Genomic DNA, 6,438 nt, shown 5'->3' on the forward strand with positions numbered 1-6,438 from the left:
CTTCAGTGTTCTGCCCATAGCTGTACGGTCGGCCTTTCAAGGTAGTAATCGACCATGAACCGGAAACTGGCTGACAAATTTGAAAGAGCCCTCCGGCCGCCTTGCCCGTTGGAGCCTACGTCTGAAAGAATTTGGCATTTTTATAGTCTACAAGTATGGCCACAAACATTTTGACGCAGACTGCTCATCCCTGGCCACCGTCGATGCTCCCCCGAAAGAAGACGAAGCCTTCTTGGGACCGGTAAACGCTAGCAATCGTGCATCATAGCAACGCTTGAATCGCAAAACCTAGTAGATTGCCTAGATGGCGAGATCGCTTCCCCTTCGGCTATCTTCAGATGTCAGTTGTCATTATTCGCATCATACAACACCATCATCTCAAAGAAAACCTTCGCTTAGAATAGGACCGCTTATCTTCTTGTTTTTCATAAAAACCACAAAGCAGAAAATCTGCTAGCGTCCCACGATGAACCTACAACAGGGCACCTGGAATTTGCACGCACGTTACATCGAATTCAAGAGGAGTACTATTGGGCGCGATTAACCGCCGACGTTGCACGTTACGAGAAAATGTGCCATGATGTCAGCTACGCAAACGTCCCCGATCAGAGCAGCAGGGACACTGAAGCCCATACCGCACCGTCCATGTCCTTTCAACAATTCGGACCAATCTCCTCGGTCCTTTCCCGTAATAATCAAAGGCAACAAGTGGAACATCGTGGCAACCGATTACATTATGCGAAGCAAGAACTCTGCCTAATGGTACCACAGCAGAAGTCGGTAAGTTCTTTGTCGAACGGCACGATACTCGCGACATATTCATCACGACGGGAACAACTTTTACAGCGCAGCTCACACAGGAAATATTAACCTACAATTAAGATTCACCCACATGGAGCGAACTTTCTCTGCGAACTTCATGTGGCGCTATGAAACGCCAGCGCACCATCGACGTGCCACACCACATGCAGCGAAAAACCGGCAGTTGGCGCCAGGCATGTCGGCGCCCCAGTGAGAAAAACGCACGAGCTGGTCAGCTTCAAAAACGCACTTTTTACAATAAATTACATTTCAAGAGCACCACATAAAATGGCGCCCGACAGCGCTTGTCTACAGATTTCGAGTACATCCGACACCGCAGAAATAACGTAACAAGACCTGGGCAAACAGAAAGCAAATAGAGTAATCCCGTTCAAGCTTATGTGCGGTAGGGAGCCCAAGACAATGCTCGACACAATGCTACCGTATGTCACAGATGAAGGCAACCTCGATGTTTCTGCCTACCTGCCTCGTGCAGAGGACGCCCGACGACTCGCCCGGCTCCGCGTTGAAGACCAGCAACACACCGACGCCCGACGATACAGCTTGCGACGATGCAACGCAGAGCAAATGCAAGGGGATTAGACGCCGATTCGCCGCCATGGACACAGAGAAAAGTTTTTCTACCGATATGTTGGCCCACAGTCCATCCTTCGCCGAATCAGACAACTGAACTACGAGGTTATTCCTGACAGCGCGACGGCGTCCGAGCGGTGCCGCGCGCAACCAGAAATTGTGCATGTTGTATGCCGTAACAGGGCGCTAACGGCCCCAGGTGATTTGATTTCTAGTGTTTTACTTTTCCTTTCTTTGTTTATTTTGAGAGCATCGTGATAATGCCTTTTGGTGGGAGGTGGGTGTTATTCCCCGAATCTACGTTTGTTGTTTTCAACAGCTGTCGGCAGTCACCCATCTCACTTTTCCTATGGCGCATAGACCGAGTTTGTGCTGTTTGTTCATGCTCGATATCGCAAAACGCGCCTTTATTACTTGCTTTGTAGCGCCAAATGCACCCAGATTAGCCTGCAATGATCACACGCCAGCACAAATTTTTCGTTATTATTCCGCACATTTCCAGTATTCCCTCGCTGGTTTATCTAGATGTTTCAGCGCAACTTTAAATTGAACACTGCCGACTGCAACCGACATTCTACATCGACGACCGTCGAACAGGCTTGATAGCATCGTTGCCGCTGATTGCGTTCAAGAACTGTGCCATCAGGACAGGTAGCTTATTTCTGATCTGCCAGACGTACTCCCGCTGCGCTTCTAATGTCGTCGTCTTCTTCATCTGCATCTTCTCTGGCAAAGTTGCACTTACTTTTTTAATTAAATCTTCGTCATCCTGGTAAGTGCGCAAATCATCTATTAAATACTTAGCTAAAGACAATAAGGAGTGGCGAACCAAAGCTAAACGAACCAGGTTTTAGCTAAGGGAGAGCTAAATAATGATTGTTAATGTATATGTATGCTTACGCAAGCTGAACACACCTATATTTTCGCTTTAATAATGCTTTGAAAATTAATAAACACAATTTTTTTCTTTAAACTTGCGGCATGCATGTACAAGCATCATTTTTATCACCAACGCCAACCTCCCTATACCCGCTGCCGACCAAAGGCCTCCCCCAATGCCTCCAATCAACCCAACCTTATCCACGGTCCGTTACTCGTGAAAATATTTGTCAATTAGAAGTAAGAATGAAATACACACGAGAACAATCTCAAAATGATTGAATTAATAGCTAGTATTGGCCATCTGCATGTGATGACCAGGGCACATAAGCAGTATATATCGCATGAGGCGTGTAGAAATATCAGAGCAATTGAAGCCTAGTGCTCTAGCAATGCAGCCTGTCTTCCTATATATCTAGGTCTAGCCCTTATGAAGATGGCTGCACTGTGCTAAATATTCGAGCCACAATCGAGCATAATTCAACTCTTGCTCTTTCTCCGCTATGCGCGTACAGTGCCTTCCACTGTTAGGGTGAACTCGCTAATCAGTGGCCAGTCTCTTTGAAGGGAAGTGGTTCAAACCCGACCACCTACTGAAACAAAGTGGGGCAGGCGCTGTTCGTTATGAACTGTCAATTTGCTTCAATGCGCAAAACGGGCGCGTGACTGGAACAAAGCGGTCATGTGCTTGCGTGTTCACTCTACGATAAAATATTGTAACGGTATCGCATTAAAGGCCCCGTTCTCCAAAAAAACCGGCATCTGCGTTGTGAGCGAAGGATAGAGGTTTGGGTTTGGCAGACAATAGAGGGCCAGTCACAAAGCCGCACCCAGGCTTGCTGTCGGGATTCGTGACGTCACTAGACCATACGGCTTGTCCAATGTGAAACCTAGGCCCGACCAACTTGGGCTATATCTGATTTCAGCCTGCCCAGACTCTTGTATTCCTATTTGGACAAGTTGTTCCTAGGCCGTACATGTACGTTCGCATGGCTGAGTTAGCACTGAACTTTGTGCCTATGCCAGGTGGTTTTGATAAGTCGTGGTACATCCCGACTCTATGCAAACGAGTGCGTGTGCGGGACAATGGCAGCATCAATTAAGGGTTCCCTCAATACACAAGTAGAAAAGTGCATGTGCGCGAACACGCACCTCACAAGTTGCTGGAAACCTGAACCAATAACGTTGTCGCGTTATATCCTTAATATATTAAGGGCCGCCTGAACAAAACTTCCATAAACCCCGAGGGTATTATTGACCATATTATAAATGACTACGCATTTCCGCGAAACCGCATCCCGCAGCGGTTTGTTCATGACTACATGACATTCATTAGCAGATAATCTGCCCGCCCTTCACTGCTTCTCTGCTTAAACCTTCCGTGAGACAAGCATAGCTACTGACGCACCTTTATTGCCTTTGAACGTGCTGCTACACTTAATTGAGAGTAAATATGATCCACCCATTGCTGTGGGACTGCCCAGCACTCAAACCAACACGAATGCGGCACCTGAGCATAGCTGGCCTTTCAGCAACCAATCCTGCCTCATATGTCACTTGGACGTACGGACTTCATCATCGGTCACTTCTGGACTTCATAAAATCAGCGAACCTTTTCCATTCTTTTAATCATTTATTCATCCTAGCTCTCGTACTCTACTGATGTCCTGAGGTAATAAATAACGATTTAAAAATATATGATGCGTACTGTATATACTAAATGTGTCTCGTATTCCTACACTCTGGGATTACAGAAAGTCAAGGCGGGGTATTAAGTGGTCTGCATAGCATTAAAATTTTATATCCAGCTTTAAGGCGCATAAGCAACTATAGCTTACTTGCGCCAAGACAAAAAAGAAAAGAATACGACTGCACATAAGAAGTGGTTCTTTCAAATTGTACGCTGGCTTAACTTTCCATACTGAGTTTATTTGTCAGCCTATCAACCAAAAGAAGATAAAAGGGGAAGATGGAGGACGCTTTTATCCGGCATGGATGTGAAAAATTATCTCTTTTTTTTTATGGGCCTGGAAAGAATGAAGAAAGTCAATAAAGTGAGAACACTATACCTAAGCTTTCCTAGCGTGTATTCTTCGAAAGCACACACTGAAAAAAAAATGGATCATCAAAGCGGATTACTTCTGGAACATGTGGTGAGCTGACAGGTAAGGACGGCCGCTATCCCAAGTTTGCGATTCATCTCCCCGCACAGAGTGTGACAAAAAACGTACCGCCTATTTCTGGCGTACTTAGAAAGCCGTCAGGGGAAAATGAGGCGTAAAAGAGCGAAATATAGGCATGACTTTACGTTCACATAAAAACAGATCTTTATATATGTTTTTGGATAAGACCGGGATTAGCTCAAGCATGCTTTTCAGATCGCGCCTGGGAATCATTAGTTGTAGAGGCTAAAAAACTTACAAGGCGAGAAAAGTTGATCGACATGTCAGATACTTTCCAGAAACAACAAAGGTATTCAGCTACTACGAACGCTGAAGTGATGGCGTGCAGAAATATGAGATCACAACGAAAGCCTAATCAATGCTTTAGGTAGACATGTGAGATGGAGTTGGAGTCTCCTGCTTCCTTATAATTACGCTAGTAAGCTGTCTAAGACACGAGGTGCATTTGTCTCTAAGCGTCGTGGCCATAACGTTTGACATTTCCAACTGCCAAGTTCAATTAGTGTTTTCATTGCGCATTTCAGCTCCCGTTATACGTGTAATAAGAACAGTGGAATATGAAATTGCTATTTCTGTTAGTACCAAAATACATTCTTCTCATCCTTACGGGATAAAAATAGATTCAAGAACAAAGAAACCAGCATGATTCCTCATCTATTCCCACCTTTTAGGTAGGATAACACAGGTGAGCAGGGTGCCAGAGGAACCTCGTACTCGACGCAAGAACGAGTCTTCTTGTAGATTGTTCAAACCTTGTTTCTGTTCTACGTCCTGATATTCTAGGTTTAATATTTATCTCGATGGTAGAATGAAAAAAAAACGAAATTCCTCTACAACTATGTCTGCATAGCCAGCGTCCAAAGACAGTGAGAAAGAGTGTACTGTGTGTTTTATGCTTTTGACTGCTGCGAGCAAAGCGACAAAGCCGAACATTTTCTTGTGTCTCCAGCAATGAAAAATTTAAATATTGCTCTATTTCTTCGGCAACAAGCTGTGCAGGGTGCAGGGCCGTAAAAATATGGTTCTAGTTTAAACTAAATTGTTTTTTTCGGTGGGATAACATGAAACGTTTCGTCTTAAGAATACAGGAGATAGTGCCGTTAGCACTGCAATTTCGTTCAGTGAATTTTTGGCGTTGAAAGGATAGCGCTGAGTTTAGGCAAGTCAAAGATGTCTTTAGCTGCTTTGTATTTTGATGACCTGCCTCACATTTAGGCGGGAACCTACACCTGCGATGAGCTGCACACAATACATCTCTAAACAAACGCAGCCTCGAACTTTACCAGCAGATAGGTGCTGTGTGGGATGCAAAATGGCGTTACACCACTTTGAACGCTGCACAAAGAAAGGTGAAGCTCCGGTCATTTCTTTCCCAAACTCCGGTGCTTATCTTAGGTGCTTTTCTCAATTCTTGGTTATGGTGATGGCGATGCCGATGCCTTTAAGACCAAATGATCTGTATGTGTCAACGAAGTATACATTGGACTTTGATGATAGTGGGGAATCACAATATAGATATATAAAGACCTGACAGAAATACCACATTTCACCTGCAAGGAATCTTTTAAAGCGAAAGCCTTACTAGCCTCTTTGAACCAAGGTCATTGCAGCAGGGAATTTGATCTCATGCGCGGCGCGAAGAGGCACTTCTTCGCACGTGCGGCGCTCGGGGCCGGCGACGCTCGCTTCGTCTTCTGCTGCTTCGCACAACTGCTTGTTCTTCTTCTTCACATAGCAGCCAAACTTTGTAGCGGTACATATCTCCATAATACGTAACATTGCCTGACACATTGCCACATGATGAACTTTCAGTCGCTGTCCACCCTTCCGCCAACTGCAACCGCTGCAGATCTGGCTCGCCTTCTGGGACCTCTCCTTTCGAATGCCCTCGACACCTTGGTGTTTTCTAGAAGCAGTTGTGGTGTCCTTGAGATTCGCTGTCAGTCATTGAGGAGCCGCGCGCTGGAACCATTGCTCCAGC

General features: G+C 45.4%; 1 long non-coding RNA gene across 1 annotated transcript in view; it reads right to left on the reverse strand.

The window, feature by feature from the left end:
* The window catches only part of LOC146186006 (uncharacterized), a 224,395-nt gene extending 222,863 nt beyond the window's left edge, over positions 1-1,532 (reverse strand). Inside the window, exon 1 of the long non-coding RNA XR_014708064.1 lies at positions 1,285-1,532. This is a non-coding gene — a long non-coding RNA (uncharacterized LOC146186006). The remainder of the gene's footprint in view (positions 1-1,284) is intronic.
* Between the last annotated feature and the right edge of the window lie 4,906 nt (positions 1,533-6,438).

This window comes from Amblyomma maculatum, chromosome 6 (assembly GCF_055883805.1).
Source record: "Amblyomma maculatum isolate TAMU_Amacu chromosome 6, ASM5588380v1, whole genome shotgun sequence".
Lineage (NCBI taxonomy): Eukaryota > Metazoa > Arthropoda > Arachnida > Ixodida > Ixodidae > Amblyomma > Amblyomma maculatum.